Here is an 18,160-nt window from a genome sequence, read left to right as displayed (position 1 = left end):
TGGTTTTTCTACCCACGGTATTTCCCATAGTTTCCCTACCTCTTACCATCTGTGAAACTGACCGTCTGTAAATACAATCAATGGAGTGGAGTTTAACTGGCTTTTTTCCGCCATAATGCTACATAAAGTCATGGTGCATCTCAAAGTCAGCCGTGACTTTGGCTGTGATGAGATGGTGATACATTTTGGATTGTCCTTGGACATTTTAACTTTGCAAAGTGTTTAACTGCACAAAAACGTAGTTATTTAACCAGTTGTTTTCAGTACTTTCGCTACCGCAAATAATGCTCTGATGTCCTGGAGCACAAGCGGCAGCGTATCTCTGGCATAGTGGGGCGTGCGTGTTGGGAAGACACAGTGGAACAGGTTCTTTCAGTCAGATTTTTATTCCTATGGCCCCTGTGCTTGCGCAGAGTCAGACTCTGCACCCCGTCCATGGCCCAGTCCTGGCAGGGGTCCCAGACGAGAAACTCAAGGGAGTCTTGATTGCTGGAGTTTAATGTGTGGCCAAATGAAGACATTGGATGGAAAGAAGGACTTGTTGACCAGACTTTACGAGTGGCTTTTCATGCCTTCACCCCCAGCCCTCATTTACCCTGTGCTGTTTTCTTTATTTTCTGAATTTCTAGAGAAGAGATGGAGGAAGCCTCTTGGAGTCTGGGAAGACCAGCTACAGTACTCTTGTGTGATGTCCATTTTGCTTTTCAAGGTCCTTTCCAGTTTGCAGCTTTCAGGAGATGTCCTTATTCCCAAAAGGAGCCCCTGCAGAGGCCACTTTATGTAGTGGTCAGAGCAGGGCCAGCTGCCTGGCCTGCTGCAGCTCTTCCCTTGCAAGTAGATGCATAGAACAGGTACAGGCAAAGTACCATGGGAGTGGTGGTAGATGGTGATAAGGACTAAATATAATAATGTCGGTATAGCACTCGACATGGCTCTCAGTACTTATTAGCAATTGATTTCAACCAGGAGGCTGCTGTCTTTACCTGGAATGGTCTTTAAAAGTGCTCACACCCCTTGACCTTCTACACCCTTCTATAAGCCTCTCCTAAGGAAATATCACTATGTGTGAAGATTTCATTCTGGAGTTGGTCACTACAGCAAAAATTTGGAAAAAACCTAAATGCCCACTGATAGGCAATGATTAAATAAATTATGGTATATCCAACAATAAAGGATTATCTGGGCATTGAAAATGAGGAAGGAGAGGTAGCTTAAGTGCAATGAAAAGATGTTTGTAATATATTGTTTAGTGAAATAGCAATGATAAATTGCATGTCTAGTATGAAGGCATATTTGTAAATATGTGGTTTTGTATACGTGCAGAAATTCAAGATAGTTTAATGATGTAAAGGAAACACTTATAATGTTAAACGGAACAAAGCAGGGCCTGAAAACAAAAGAGATAAGCTCCATGCTGGTTTTCAGAAACATCCTTCCTAATGGGTTCAAACTTTCAAATGGTCATGGCTGTCCAAAGTGAGAATGGACTGCTCCAGAGGTAGTGAGCTCCCTGTCAGTGGAGGAGTTCAAGGATGGCAAGGAGTGTGGAGGGGATCAAAGCATCAGGGATTGGGAGAGAGGATCTCTAAGTCCTTCAAACTGAGCCACGATTCCCATGGTACAGTGCCCTGAGACCTGGACTGGACAAAAGCTGGTCGTGATTGGCAAATAAATGTACACAGGAATGATTTGCCAGCTTTTAATGCAAACATTGAGAGTGCAGTAATTGAATGGTGTTATAATGATGAAGTTAATGTGTGCTTACTGCAGGTTGGGATACACAGTCACAGAGGCACATTTACAATGATCTACATGCCTTTTAAGTAGTAGGAAGAGCATTCTGTAAGCATGACTCAGAATTAAAGCAGAAGACTCATTTTCCAACACTGAGCCTGTGGTATCTGGTTGGAGAAAACATTCCAAAGCTTTGAAGGTGATAGGCATCCATTTCCTTTTAAAAGTTGCCGGCAAGCCCATAGCCCAGCGAACTCTGGTTCCCAGAGCACCAGTTAGCACTGTGGGCAACACCTGTGGGCCCATAGGATTATGGGAAAAATGGAGATGAATTCTCCCGGCGGGAAAGGAGGTTGAGGCACCTCTGCCACGTGGCAGGTATGAGCTCCCATGGCGTGAGTGTCTACCTCCTCTGCTCCCAGCGAGCACACAGGGAAAACTGGCTAATGCCCCACTCAGGGTGGATGCACACACACCCAGCAGCTGCTAACATGGGTGTGAACGTCCCAACCGATTCACTCCTCCTGTGAATGTAGATACGAACGGCTCCGTTCATATCTAACTTGCCCTCCGGGAGTGGAGAGGGGCTCACGTGAGCAGAGGACCCTCCATCCACAGGCCATACCCTTGAATCTCAAGCATGACAGTCAGGCCAGGCATAGAAGGTCCCCATCCAGGCTGAGGGAATATGAAAGCCCTGTCTCCAGGCCTCTGCTGGACCATTCTAGAGTAGAAGGAGAGGTGGGTTTCCAGAGAGAAGCCCATGAATGAGGGGTGGCAGTTCTAGGGGCACAGATGTCAATCCAGTGCTGTGTAAGAGGGGACATACAAGATGTAGAGCTCTGCAAAGATGGGGCCTCGGGTGCTGAGCAGCCAAGTAAATGGTAGAGGGCTTTGCCCTCCTGCCGTAAACAACTCTAAAACCTGGACAGATAACGAAAACAGCTGTGTGCAGGTGCTGCATAGTATTTTCCATCGTGGGGCTGTGATCCTTGAGAGGGGACACACATAACGTGAGCCCCACATCTACCCAGACCTTCCTCCTAGATAGGTTTCCCAGGCCACAGTATGGGGAGGTAGAGCCCAAGCAGATGGCAGAAGGTCTCCTGGACAGATGAGGCAGAGATCAGAGTTCAGGGCTCAGGTAGCTGGGTTTTGTGGGGAGGCAGCCACAAAAGAGGGAGGAACCACAGAGAGGGAACCCTGGAAGTCGGTGTAGAAATTCCCCTTCAACCTTTGGCTGATCCGGAACCACACAGGTGCAGGGTGAGATCCGGAGGCTCCGCAGAGAGCAGCCGCTGGGGGGCTGAGGGCTGGGTGGAGATGGTGGGGCTCACACAGGCCCATCCAGAATGGAGTGCCCCAGCCCACCAGGAACACTTTCTCCAAGCTCAGAGACACCAGGCAAGCAGCTACCCACTGCAGAGGTGTGAGTTTCAGCTCTAAGAGCTCATGCCATATACTACTAAGTTTAAATAATTCCAACCTTTCCCGTTTTTTTAAAAAAATATTTATTTGGCAGCTCCAGGTCTTAGTTGTGGTACATGGGATCTTCGTTGCGGCACGTGGGATCTTTTAGTTACGGCACGTGAGATCTAGTTCCCTGATCAGGGGTCGAACCTGGGCCCCCTGCATTGGGAGTGCAGTCTTAGCCATTGGACCACCAGTGAAGTCCCTCCCTTTGTTTTTCTAGTCCTGATAGTGATAGCTGCTTCCTGCAGTTGCTACCTCCAGATTACCTAGTTAACAGTTCTTTATGTTAACTTCCTTTTTTTCCACCTGATTAGACCCTAAATGGAGTGGTCTCAAGAAACAACCCTTAAAGATGGGTCACAATCAGAGAACCAGAGAGCTTAACTAGAAATAAGCACCAATAATAATATAAGTTATTTACTAAAACAGTAAATTTATTTCTTATAAATAAATAAGGTGAATTAGGGTAAATATTGCTGAAAATGACATAAAATTTTATTGTGTGGTTTGCATAATTACAAAGTGAGTTGAATTTACAGCCTTGCCAATCTCTTGTGTGAAAGTTAGGCCATTGATTAGGAAGGAGTGGGAACTTGGATTTTGATTGGTTAGCCTTAATTATATGTGGCATAATCATTTCTGGTAACCAAATCTTAAAGTTCTATCAGGGTGCCCATGTCAGTGGTGCTCTGCTGGTCAAAATTTGAGACTTTGAAATAAAAATTTTGTCGTATTTGTGCCTCCAAAAAAAGAGAGTTAAAATGGGGATATCTGGTGGGCTCAGAGGAAGCTGAAAGTTTGGAGCCTCTGAGTTATTCTCAGCCTCTCCTGCCAGTGGAAGCAGCTTGCAAGTTATGTGTGGGAATACTCACTTTCCCTTGCTTAAGGACACTTTGATAAGGTCACCCAGGGCAGTTATCTTGCAAGGGATACCTTTTCTCCTCAAGACTTAACCCGCTCCCTCTTATGGCCAGTAGACTCACAACTGGCATCAGAGCTCCACATGTTCAAACAGGGCAAGTACAGAGTGTGATCTGGGAAGATACAGCTTCTCCACTGAAAGAATGGCAAGATTTTGCTAAACTACATTGCAGCATCCTGGGGAGTATGTGCAGGAATGGATTCTAAGGGTGTTAGACCAAGGAGGACAGTTGAATACATTCAATAAAAGTTGAATTTATTGATACAAGTGCCTTACCTGAGATTATGGGCTTAATGTGTTGGTTTGTACAGCTGGTTATGACTTAGCTGTTTGAGTGAAATTGAGACTCGATGAGCATCTTCCCTATTGTGTTATGAAGGAAGGAATCAAAAGGCTTATGGGAGATGTTGGAAAAGAGTTATTATTGACAACCTGCACGCCCACCCACCCACTACATTCCCCAAGGGGGGGCCCAGAGGACTTTCCTTTCCCTACAACATTGGGGAATTCATTAGTGGGGGGAGCAGTAGTATCCTTGAAAAGCCCTGTGGTGACTCTCCTCTGTCGGTCACGTATGAGGGTGGGAGATTCCACCATTGAGATTGGCTCCTTGAATCCACTGGGGATGATGGGATCCCAGAAGAACAGAGGCCAACTGCCAAAGACTTAGCTGGGTGCAGGTATCATAATGGATGGCAGGGTGAATTGGATATCACAGTATTTGACCCACAGGGATCTTTGGCCTTGGCTAATTGTCACAGTGTCCCTAGGAATGAAAGAGATGGCCTCCTACTAAAAGGTTACTTGCTCTATTACAATAGGAAAAACTCTTGGTCTCATGTCCAAAAACCAATTTGAATCACTGTAGAAGAAAGCCATGGTCTCTCTTTTTTTTTTTTAATTTAATTTAATGTATTTTTCTATACAGCAGGTTCTTATTAGTCATCCATTTTATACACATCAGTTTATACATGTCAATCCCAATCTCCCAATTCATCGCACCCAAACCCCCGGCCGCTTTCCCTCCTTGGTGTCCATACGTTTTTTTCTCTACTTCTGTGTCTCAGTTTCTGCTCTGCAAACCGGTTCATCTGTACCATTTTCTAGGTTCCACATATATGCGTTAATATATGATATTTGTTTTTCTCTTTCTGACTTACTTCACTCTGTATGACAGTCTCTAGATGCATCCACGTCTCTACAAATGACCCAGTTTCGTTCCTTTTCACGGCTGAGTAATATTCCATTGTATATATGTACCACATCTTCTTTATCCATTCGTCTGTCAATGGGCATTTAGGTTGCTTCCATGACCTGGCTATTGTAAATAGTGCTGCAATGAATATTGGGGTGCATGTGTCTTTTTGAATTATGGTTTTCTCTGGGTATATGCCCAGTAGTGGGATTGCTGGGTCATATGGCGGTTCTATTTTTAGTTTTTTAAGGAACCTCCATACTGTTTTCCATAGTGGCTGTATCAATTTACATGCCCACCAACAGTGCAAGAGGGTTCCCTTTTCTCCACATCCTCTCCAGCATTTGTTGTTTGTAGATTTTCTGATGATGCCCATTCTAACTGGTGTGAGATGATACCTCATTGTAGTTTTGATTTGCATTTCTCTAATAATTAGTAACGTTGAGCAGCTTTTCATGTGCTTCTTGGCCGTCTGTATGTCTTCTTTGGAGAAATGTCTATTTAGATCTTATGCCCATTTTTGGATTGGGTTGTTTGTTTTTTTAATATTGAGCTGCATGAGCTGTTTATATATTTTGGAGATTAATCCTTTGTCCGATGATTTGTTTGCAAATATTTTCTCCCATTCTGAGGGTTGTCTTTTTGTCTTGTTTATGGTTTCCTTTGCTGTGCAAAAGCTTTTAAGTTTCATTAGGTCCCATTTGTTTATTTTTGTTTTTATTTCCATTACTGTAGGAGGTGGATCAAAAAATATCTTGCTGTGATTTATGTCAAACAGTGTTCTTCCTATATTTTCTGCTAAGAGGTTTTTTTTTTTTTTTTGCGGTACACAGGCCTCTCACTGTTGTGGCCTCTCCCGTTGCGGAGCACAGGCTCCGGATGCACAGGCTCAGTGGCCATGGCGCACGGGACTAGCCACTCCGCGGCATGTGGGATCTTCCCAGACCGGGTCATGAACCCATGTCCCCTGCATCGGCAGGCGGACTCTCAACCACTGTGCCACCAGGGAAGACCCCACTAAGAGTTTTATAGTGCCCGGTCTTACATTTAGGTCTCGAATCCATTTTGAGTTTATTTTTGTGTATGGTGTTAGGGAGTGTTCTAATTTCATTCTTTTACATGTAGCTGTCCAGTTTTCCCAGCACCACTTATTAGAGAGACTGTCTTTTCTCCATTGTATATCCTTGCCTCCTTTGTCATAGATTAGTTGACCATAGGTGCATGGGTTTATCTCTGGGCTTACTATCTCGTTCCATTGATCTATGTTTCTGTTTTTGTGCCAGTACCATATTGTCTTGATTACTGTAGCTTTGTAGTATAGTCTTAAGTCAAGGAGTCTGATTCCTCCAGCTCCGTTTTTTTCCCTCAAGACTGCTTTGGCTATTCGGGGTCTTTTGTGTCTCCATACAAATTTTAAGATTTTTTGTTCTAGTTCCGTAAAAAATGCCATTGGTAATTTGATAGGGGTTGCATTGAATCTGTAGATTGCTTTGAGTAATGGAGTCATTTTCACAATATTGATTCTTCCAATTTAAGAACATAGTATATCTCTCCATCTGTTGCTATCATCTTTAATTTCTTTCATCAGTGCCTTATAGTTTTCTGCATACAGGTCTTTTGTCTCCCTAGGTAGGTTTATTCCTAGGTATTTTATTATTTTTGTTGTAGTGGTAAATGGGAGTGTTTCCTTAATTTGTCTTTCAGATTTTTTCATCGTTAGTGTATAGGAATGCAAGAGATTTCTGTGCATTAATTTTGTATCCTGCAACTTTACCAGATTCATTGATTAGCTCTAGTAGTTTCCTGGTGGTATCTTTAGCATTCTCCATGTATAGTATCATGTCATCTGCAAACAGTGACAGTTTTACTTCTTTTCCAATTTGTATTTCTTTTTCTTCTCTGATTGCCGTGGCTAGGACTTCCAAAACTATGTTGAATAATAGTGGTGAGAGTGGACATCCTTGTCTTGTTCCTGATCTTAGAGGAAATGCTTGTTCAGTGTTTCACCATTGAGAATGTTGTTTGCTGTGGGTTTGTCCTATATGGCCTTTATTATGTTGAGTTAGTTTCCCTCTATGCCCACTTTCTGGAGAGTTTCTATCATAAATGGGTGTTGAATTTTGTTGAAAGCTTTTTCTGCATCTATTGAGATGATCATATGGTTTTTCTTCTTCAATTTGTTAATATGGTGTATCACATTCATTGATTTGCATATATTGAAGAATCCTTGCATCTCTGGGATAAATCCCACTTGATCATGGTGTATGATCCTTTTAATGTGTTGTTGGATTCTGTTTGCTAGTGTTTTGTTGAGGATTTTTGCATCTATATTCGTCAGTGATATTGGTCTGTAATATTCTTTTTTTGTAGTATCTTTGTCTGGTTTTGGTATCAGGGTGATGGTGGTCTCATAGAATGAGTTTGGGAGTGTTCCTTCCTCTGCAATTTTTTGGAAGAGTTTGAGAAGGATGGGTGTTAGCTCTTCTCTAAATGTTTGATAGAATTGACCTGTGAAGCCATCTGGTTCTGGACTTTTGTGTGTTGGAAGATTGTAAATCACAGTTTCAATTTCATTACTTGTGATTGGTCTGTTCATATTTTCTATTTCTTGCTGGTTCAGTCTTGGAAGGTTATACCTTTCTAAGAATTTTTCCATTTCTTCCAGATTGCCCATTTTATTGCAATAGAGTTGCTTATAGTAATCTCTTACGATGCTTTGTATTTCTGTGGTGTCTGTTGTAAATTCTCCTTTTTCATTTCTAATTTTATTGATTTGAGTCCTCTCCCTCCTTTATCTTGATGAGTCTGGCTGATGGTTTTTCAATTTTGTTTATCTTCTCAAAGAACCAGCTTTTAGTTTTATTGATCTCTGCTATTGTTTTCTTTGTTTCTATTTTATTTATTTCTGCTCTGATCTTTATGATTTCTTTCCTTCTGCTGACTTTGGGTTTTGTTTGTTCTTCTTTCTCTAGTTCCTTTAGGTGTAAGTTTAGATTGTTTATTTGAGGTGTTTCTTGTTTCTTGAGGTAGGCTTGTATAGCTATAAACTTCCCTTTTAGAACTGCTTTTGCTGCATCTCATAGGTTTTGGATCATCGTGTTTTCATTGTCATTTGTCTCTAGGTATTTTTTGATTTCCTCTTTGATTTCTTCAGTGATCTCTTGGTTATTTAGTAACATATTATTTAGCCTCCATGTGTTTGTGTTTTTTACGTTTTTTTCCCTGTAATTCATTTCTAATCTCATAGCGTTGTAGTCAGAAAAGATGGCTTGATATGATTTCAATTTTCTTAAATTTACTGAGGCTTGATTTGTGCCCCAAGATGTGATCCATCCTGGAGAATGTTCCGTGCGCACTTGAGAAGAAAGTATAATCTGCTGTTTTTGGATGGAATGTCCTATAAATATCAATTAAATCTCTCTGGTCTATTGTGTCATTTAAAGCTGGTATTTTCTTACTAATTTTCTGTTTGGATGATCTGTGCATTGGTGTAAGTGAGGTGTTAAAGTCCCCCATTATTATTGTGTTACTGTCAATTTCCTCTTTTATAGCTGTTAGCAGTTGCCTTATGTATTGAGGTGCTCCTATGTTGGGTGCATATATATTTACAATTGTTGTATCTTCTTCTTGGATTGATCCCTTGATCATTATGTAGTGTCCTTCCTTGTCTCTTATAACATTCTTTATTTTAAAGTCTACTTTATCTGATATGAGTATTGCTACTCATATGGTCTCTTTAGAGACCACCTCTGTGTCTTTTGGTTGGAGCATTTAATCCATTCACGTTTAAGGTAATTATCGATATGTATGTTCCTATGACCATTTTCTAAATTGTTTTGGGTTTTTTTTTTTTTTTTTTTGCAGTACGCGGGCCTCTCCCGTTGCGGAGCACAGGCTCTGGACGCACAGGCTCAGCGACCATGGCTCACAGGCCCAGCCGCTACGCGGCATGTGGGATCCTCCCGGACCGGGGCATGAACCCATGTCCCCTGCATCGGCAGGCGGACTCTCAACCGCTGCGCCACCAGGGAAGCCCTTGGGTTTGTTTTTGTAGGTTCTTTTCTTCTCTTGTGTTTCCCACTTAGAGAAGTTCCTTTAGCATTTATTGTAGAGCTGGTTTGGTGGTGCTGAATTCTCTTAGCTTTTGCTTGGTGTAAAGCTTTTGTTTTCTCCATCGATTCTGAATGAGATCCTTGCTGGGTAGAGTAATCTTGGTTGTAGGTTCTTCCCTTTCATCACTTTAAGTATATCATGCTACTCCCTTCTGGCTTGTAGAGTTTCTGCTGAGAAATCAGCTGTTAACCTTATGAGAGTTCCCTTGTATGTTATTTGTCATTTTCCCCTTGCTGCTCTCAATAATTTTTCTTTGTCTTTAATTTTTGCCAGCTTTATTACTATGTGTCTCGACCTGTTTCTCCTTGGGTTTATCCGGTATGGGACTCTCTGTGCTTCCTGGACTTGGGTGGCTATTTCATTTCCCATGTTAGGGAAGTTTTCGACTATAATCTCTTCAAATATTTTCTTGGGTCCTTTCTCTCTCTCCTCTCCTTCTGGGACCCCTATAACGCGAATGTTGTTGCGTTTAATGTTGTCCCAGAGGTCTCTTAGGCTGTCTTCATTTCTTTTCATTCCTTTTTCTTTATTCTGTTCCACAGCAGTGAATTCCACCATTCTGTCTTCCAGTTCACTTATCCGTTCTTCTGCCTCAGTTATTCTACTATTGATTCCTTCTAGTGTAGTTTTCATTTCTGTTATTGTATTCATCTCTGTTTGTTTGTTCTTTAATTCTTCTAGATCTTTGTTAAACATTTCTTGCATCTTCTCGATCTTTGCCTCCATTCTTTTTCCGAGGTCCTGGACCATCTTCACTATCATTATACTGAATTCTTTTTCTGGAAGGTTGCCTATCTCCATTTCATTTAGATGTTTTTCTGGGGTTTTATCTTGTTCCTTCATCTGGTCAAAGTCCTCTGCCTTTTCATCTTGTCTATCTTTCTGTGAATGTGGTTTTTGTTCCACAGGCTGCAAGATTGTAGTTCTTCTTTCTTCTGCTGTCTTCCCTCTGGTGGATGAGGCTATCTAAGAGGCTTGTGCAAGTTTCCTGATGGGAGGGACTGGTGGTGGGTAGAGCTGGCTGTTGCTCTGGTGGGCAGAGCTCAGTAAAACTTTAATCCGCTTGTCTGCTGATGGGTGGGGCTGGGTTCCCTCCCTGTTGGTTGTTTGGCCTGAGGCGATCCAACACTGGAGCCTACCTGGGCTCTTTGGTGCAGCTAACAGCAGACTCTGGGAGGGTTCACGCCAAGGAGTACTTCCCAGAACTTCTGCTGCCAGTGTCCTTGTTCTCATGGTGAGCCACAGCCACCCCCTGCCTCTGCAGGAGACGCTCCTACACTAGCAGGTAGGTCTGGTTCAGTCTCCTATGGGGTCACTGCTCTTTCCCCTGGGTCCTGATGTGCACACTACTTTGTGTGTGCCCTCCAAGAGTGGAGTCTCTTTTTCCCTAGTTCTGTCCAAGTCCTGCAATCAAATCCCGCTCGCCTTCAAATTCTGATTCTCTAGGAATTCCTCCTCCCGTTGCTGGGCCCCCAGGTTCGGAAGCCTGACGTGGGGCTCAGAACCTTCACTCCAGTGGGTGGACTTCTGTGGTATAAGTGTTCTCCAGTTTGTGAGTCACCCACCCAGCAGTTATGGGATTTGATTTTATTGTGATTGCGCCCCTCCTACTGTCTCATTGCAGCTTCTCCTTTGTCTTTGCATGTGGGTTATCTTTTTTGGTGAGTTCCAGTGTCTTCCTGTCAATGATTGTTCAGCAGTTAGTTGTGATTCTGGTGTTCTCGAAAGAGGGAGTGAGAGCATGTCCTTCTACTCTGCCGTCTTGAACCAATCTCAAGCCATGGTCTCTTAACCAGGTTCAGACTTCATCTAGACACGGAGCCCCTTGTTGGAAGAGGAGGCCACACCCCCTTGAAGAACTCTGTAGAGATTCTAGAAATCTTCATCTAAGCCCCCTCCAGAGGGACCTGTGATCATTTACTAGAGTGGTCCACTGTAGCCCACAGTCTACGTGGGGGCTTACAGCAGTCAGGGCCCATATTCCAATCACAGTGAACCCACCTGTGCTTACTTCTCCAGGTCCTGAATCGACTAGACACCCCTGGCAACTGGCAGAATCCCAACATCAGTTCTGTGACACATGGAGTAAGGTCTCCTGTTAGAGGGAGGAAGCCCCTGGAACTTACCTTTTCTGCCAGGAGAGTGAAACAGCTGCTATCAGTTTCTGTATAAATAATTGAAAGAGGAGTAACCTTGCCAAAGGGAGCATTCATTCTTAGAAAGCAGCACAGCCTAGTCTCACGTGAGGAAAGCGCTGGCCTCTTTTAATGAACGTTTGGCCCGGCTCCTGTCAAGGTAATAATGTGCCTTTATTGTACGGAGCATTTGGTCCCTTCCTGAACCAGGGTCAACAGAAAAATAAAGTTTTTTTTCTTATTCTCAAATGACTCCCCTGTTGGGGAGGGGGAGTTTCTCCATTGATCTTACTACAGCTCATCCCTAATTCATAGATTCATTGCTTCCTTCTTCATTCAGCAAGCTCTCAGAGGGCCTAACCCCTGCCCGCCAGGCCTGTGCAGGGCACAGAGGGGGCGGGGATAGAAGAGCAAGACAGGCTCTTAAAAGAAGGCAAGGCAGTTAGGAAAAGCAACTTCAGTGCAGTAAACGCTGCTACAGAACAGTGCTTGGGAGGTTTTCTGGAAAAGATGCTTCTTCAACTGGGTCTTTTTTTAAATGTTAATATTTAATATTAATAATATCTTACAGAAAAACCCATACGAATTTTTGGCCAACCCAATACAATTTTTAAAGGTTACACTCCATTTACAATTTTTACAAAATGTTTGCGATATTCCCTGTGCTGTACAATATATTATTTTTTCTTTTCTTTTTTTAGATAGACTTGTTTTAAATTTTATTATTTATTTACTTTATGTTTTTGGCTGTGTCGGGTTTTAGTTTTGGTACTAGGGGTCTTCACTGAGGCGTGTGGGATCTTTCATAGTGGCGTGGGCTTCTCTCTAGTTGTGGCGTGCAGGTTTTCTCTCTCTAGTTGTGGTGCACCGGCTCCAGGGCGCGTGGGTTCTGTGTTTGTGGTGCACGGTCTCTCTCTTTGAGGCGTGTGAGCTCAGTAGTTGTGGCATGCGGGCTTAGTTGCCCCACAGCATGTGGGATCTTAGTTCCCCGACCAGGGATCAAACCAACATCCCCTGCATTGGAAGGCAGATTCTTTACCACTGGACCACCAGGGAAGTCCCTGTAGAATATATTCTTGTAGCGTATTTTAAACCTAATAGTTTGTACCTCTTACTCCCCCACCTCTGTATTGTCCCTGCCCCCTCCCCTCTCCCCACTGGTAACCACTAGTTTGTTCTCTACATCTGTGTGTCTACCTCTTTTTTGTTATATTCACTAGTTTATTGTATTTTTTAAAGTGCATATAAGTGATATCATACAGTATTTGTCTTTCTCTGCCCGACTTATTTCCCTTAGCATAGTACCCTCCAAGTCCATCCATGTTGCTGCAAAGATTTCATTCTTTTTTTATGGCTGAGTAGTATTCCATTGTATGTATATATACCACATCTTCTTTATCCATTCATCTGTTGATGGACACTTAGGTTGCTTCCATATCTTGGCAATTGTAAATAATGCTGCTATGAACACTGGGTGGCACGTATCTTTTTGAATTAGTGTTTTTGTTTTTTTTAGATATATATACACAGGAGTGGAATTGCTGGGTCATACGGTACTTCTATGTTTAGTTTTTTGAGAAAACTCCATACTGTATTCCAAAGTGGCTGCCACCAATTTACATGCCCACTAACAGTGTATGAGGGTTCCCTGTTCTCCACATCCTTCCAACACTCAGCTGGGTCTTGAAGAGCCAGTAGGTGCTGCCTGGAAGGACAGTGGAGAGAGAGCACAGAATGTCCGAAGGCATGAAGACCAGAGAGAACAAGGCATAGTCAGGAGGGAGGAGAGAGCTCGTGGGGATGGGGGTGGGAGGTGCAGAGGCACAGGAGGCCGGAGAGGGCAGTGAGGGCCAGATCACCAGCCTTGCCCAGCCAGCTTGAGAAGCTTGGAAATGTGGAATATCCAGGCTTGGCCCCTGTAGCTCAGGGCCTGCATTGTTGTCTGAGACTGACACTTTAAAGGTGGAGGGGAGAGGGACAGCACATACCCTTCGAGGAGTCAGAGGATAAGTCTTTGAGGAGACTCCTTCCTACTTCTCCGTTCTTCCCTTCAGCATCTTTTCCCAGGGCTTCCACCAAAATGCAAGGTAGGTATAGCAGCCACCTGTGCAGACTGCCACCTTGTGGACAGTACAGGGATTACAGATCTAGATATGACTTGCTCATTCCTTAGTTCAATATACTGTAGTATTTCTTAATAATTCAGATGAGCCAAAGTGCTGGGATAAGGTGCCCTTTGTTTGAGGGGAGGACAAAAATGCATACAGACAATCACCGAATGCTCAGAGGTGTAAGTCTACCTGAAGCAGTGGGGTCGGTGAGGAGATGTGGGTAGGCTTCACAGAGGTGACATCTGAGCTGGGTCAGGTAGGGAGCAAGGGTCTTTAGAGACCACCTCTGACATCCTCACTTTACAGAGAGGGAGACTGCAGCCCAGCGTAGGAAGGGACTCGCTCAAAATCAGAGTCCTTCAGGTGGGTGTCCCAGGCCAGGGCCCCTTTTCCTGTGCATGGTTGACCTCCACTTAAAATGGGTCCCCCTCCCAGTGCCAGAAATGGCCTTTGCAGAATCTGATCTGCTGCGCCTCCCTGTCCCCTGGCAGCCCCATCCCAGCAGTTTGTCCAGCCTGCCTGTTGCTGCAGTAATCTCTTCCCTCGTTCTCTGCACTCCGCCTGTGATGAACTGCAAAGCACTGAAACCCTCCCCAGGGAGGACACTGTACTTAAGCCAGGGTCTTGGCTGACATGGGAAGACGGCGGGTGTCTCCAGGGCATCTACCCTCAGGGACTACCATACTTCTCAGTACACAGGTACTTTGTAAATTTTGGGACCTGAATGAATGGGGGAGGTCAGGGAAGGGGAGGTGGGTGGCACCTGAGAGGTCAGTCAGATGTCTTGTGGACTTCTCCAGAGCTGAGTCTAGTCTGGGAAGATAAATTGGGGCCAGGTCACAAAGGCCACTGAACGTTCTCCCAGAGAAGGAGTTTGTCTTGCATTTGTCTTTCTTCTGCCAGCAGAGGGAGCCAGGCCTGTTTGTGACAGAGGAGGGACAGGATGGGAATATAGGATAGCTTCATTCTTTTTCAAAGTGAGAAATATTGTCGCTAGTCAAGGGTCATACCCATTGATATTACTTAATGAAGAAATTGCCCTGCCCTAGGTCTTCCAGATATTTTGGTTCTTTTTTTCTAAATTAAATAATTAAGCCATATGTCTGTAGAATAAATAGAGGCTGTCCTGTGATAAGCTCCCAACACTCGGGAAACAAGCATGGCCTTTGTGATGCACTGCTGAATTTCCTTGTGTCATGTCTCCAGAACCCTGGACCCTGATAAACACAGGGCTTAAATAGAGTAAGTCTTCCTAACCTGGGTTCTCGTGTAGTCATCTCTTTCCTCACGTTCTGCCAACTGCAGCACCATTACATGGCTCCCGGAAAGAGGTCTCTAGCGGAGTGCTTAGGGCTCTGTTCTATTAAATGTTTTTATCAATAAACTGGATGAACTCAGCGAACGTGTTCAAATGCCCGAGTACTTCGAAAAGGAATTAATGTACATTGGATAGAAGAAGCGGTATTCAAAAAGGCTTGCAGAGGTTAGAAAGGCAGAGAGAAATCAAATGTTGAACTGTCCTGCAGACACATGTCAAGTTCTGCATTTAGACTCGACACTAAAATGAGAAAGCGTGAGGGGGAAATTGAAATGGATTACACAGGGTTGTCTCCATGTTCAAAGAGGCCATGTCTGGAGCATGGTAGCCACTTAGAAATGGTTCCTTATTACTGTGCCTGAAACTGTGCTGAACTGAAGCATTTTAGAACAAGAGTCTGGGCTTTTCTCCCACTTTAACATGGCCGTCTTCCTAACTCCCCTGGGCAGTCAGTGACGATTCAGTAGTGACTCTTCCTTAATGGTGTGAAGAGAGCAATTGTAGAATTGTGACGGAAGTAACCAGGAGAATCCAAGAATTTAAAATATGCATTTGAAGCCTGGGCAGTGGAGCCAGGAAGCACCTGGCAGATGAGCAGTCACAGAAGAGATGGCATCTCCATGTGCCTGAAGGAGGAGAGCTTTACACTTCTTTTCTCTGAATGACGTGGCATGGATGTACCGAGAACTGCTTCTTCTGGGAAGGAGAGGGCCTGCTTTCAGAGGAAACACATGGACAGTGTTTCTTTGTTTGCAGGTGTCCAGTGAGAGAGTTATGTTGTACCGATCCTCATATTTCTCTGTCTTTTTCGTTTTTCCTTCATCATTTTCAATTTTGAAAACAAGCATTTGTGGGGCCTCCCCTGTCTCCCAGGCGTCATGGCGAATCAGGCCTAGTCCTGGCTTCCAAGCTACCGTGATCTAATAGGGGGACTGGGACCTGGGCACAATTAACTGGGATGTGACCATCTGCTCCACTTTCCAGTTGGCACTCGGTGGAGAGCATGCGCCCTCTAATTGCTCATGCTCGTTGAGGGCTTGCTGTGTGTCAGGCACCCTCCTGAGCATTTTATATTAGCTCATTTCAACCTCATCTGTCATGAAGTAGGTGTAGCTTGTCTCAGATAAAACCGAGGATCAGAGGGGTTAACAACATAACGTGGCCAAAATTACAGCTGGTAAGTGTAATTACAGCTGGTAAGAGTTGGCCCCGAAGTCCACACTCTGTACCACTGCCCCAGGCTGCTTCTCCACAAATATGTGCTAAATGGACGAATAAAGAAGGCCTCAATATGTGCTATAAAAGAGATGTAGGCCAAGCCAAGAGAAGTAAGGTTACACCATGGCGATCAGAACACTACGCCAGATACTATACTTGAGGTGGGACTTAATGAACGAAAAACCATGGCGATAAGCAGGTGGGAGGCGCCGTTCTAGGCAGGAGTAAAGGGATCAAGGTGAGTGAACACAGATGGCCTGAATTGTCGGTTATGGTGCCTATTCACTGCCTCCAGGACCCCCTCCCACTCCGTCAGAGCTGATTAGACCAGGGGTGTTATGGACTGAATTGTGTCCCCTCCCAAATTCATATGTTGAAGCCCTAACCTCCAGTACCTTAGAATGTGACTTTATCGGGAGACGGGGCCTTTAAGAGGTAACTAAGTTACAACAAGGCCATTGGGGCAGCCTGATGCAATCTGACTGGTGTCCTTATAAGAAGAGACTAGGACATAGAGATGCTAGGGTGCAGGTGCACAGAGGAAAGACCACGTGAGGACACAGCGAGAGGGCAGCCGTCTGTAAGCCAAGGAGAGGCCTCAGGAGAAACCACACTTGCAGACACCTTGATCTTGGACTTCCAGCTTCTGGAACTGTGAGAACATAAAGTTCTGGTTTAAACCACCCAGTACATGGTATTTTGTTATGGGGGTCCTAGCAAACTTATATAGGACTGAGCCAGAGACAGGAAGGCATAGACTGGCTGTGACCACCTGGGAAAAAGATGAACTGGGGCAGATCTTTTCTCTTAGCAGTTAGAACTGGGGAACTCTGGGAAGGAGCCAGTGGACTTTGGGGGTAGAGGTTGAAAGGATACTATGAACTAAAGTCAGGATGGTGGTGAGTTAAAACCCCAAGAGAGCAGAAACCCTAAGGAAGCAAAGGGGCTGAGTCAGAGAGAGGAAAGATTGAAGAAAAAGGCCAAAAAAGGAGAGAGACAAGAGAAAGACCACTTGGCCACAGAGGGGAGGAACCTTTCCCAAGAGTGGCTTCAGTCTCCAACACCTTCCCTGGTTGGGCCCCAGCCCTTGCAGGGGAGGAATTGGAAACCCCTTTAACTCCAGGCAACTCGAGTGGATCTCTGTTCCTTGTTCCCTAAAGAGCCAGAGTAACATGAAAGGCCATGTTTAGGGATGGATAAGCAACTTTGAAAAAAATATAGATGGAAACCAGTGGAGATGAGGCTGGAAAAGAGGGTTGAAGCAACTTCTTGGAGGGTTTGGAAAGCCAGGGTTGGGAGAGCAGACCATGGAGGACGTTTGGCAAGTCTGAGCTGTGCTTTAGGGAGATGCGTGTCTGCACTAAGCATGGAGACTGGGGGCTGCAGGCCTGTTAGAGAGCACTAGTGTTGGTCCAGGCAGGAGGTGGTGAGGGCTGCAACTGCAGCAGTAGCAATGTGAATGGAAAGGAAGTTGTATTGGTTAGGATAAGGACTAGCTGCTCTAACAAACAAACTCCAAAGCATATAATGGCTCTTACATAATAGAAGATTATTCCTTATTTGTGTAAACTCTCAAATGGCTATTCCTAGTCTCCTCAAGTGTTGATTCAGGGACCCAGGCTCTTTCCATGTTGTGGCTCCACCATTCTGAACACCACCTTCAGGCTGGCAGAAGGGAAAAGAGGAATGAGCCCTCTGACATCCAAGGGATGGATAAGAGCCGCCAGGTGGCAGAACGAATGAGGCGAGAGAAGGGGAGGAGCCACAGACAACTCATGGGCGATAGGAGTGTGATGCTGCCACTACCTGGCCTGGCAGCTGATGGATGCGGTGAATCAACAGACAAGAGCACCTGGGGTCTAGTTCCCATTTGGCTCGGGATGATCGTTTGGGAGCAGGGTGGCCATGTAGAATCCATGGGCCATTCTGGTAACTGGGAAA

The sequence above is a fragment of the Grampus griseus genome (genome assembly GCF_964374135.1).
Source record: "Grampus griseus genome assembly, chromosome: 6".
Lineage (NCBI taxonomy): Eukaryota > Metazoa > Chordata > Mammalia > Artiodactyla > Delphinidae > Grampus > Grampus griseus.
The sequence above is the reverse complement of the archived record's forward strand: the minus strand, read 5'-3'. Positions refer to the sequence as shown.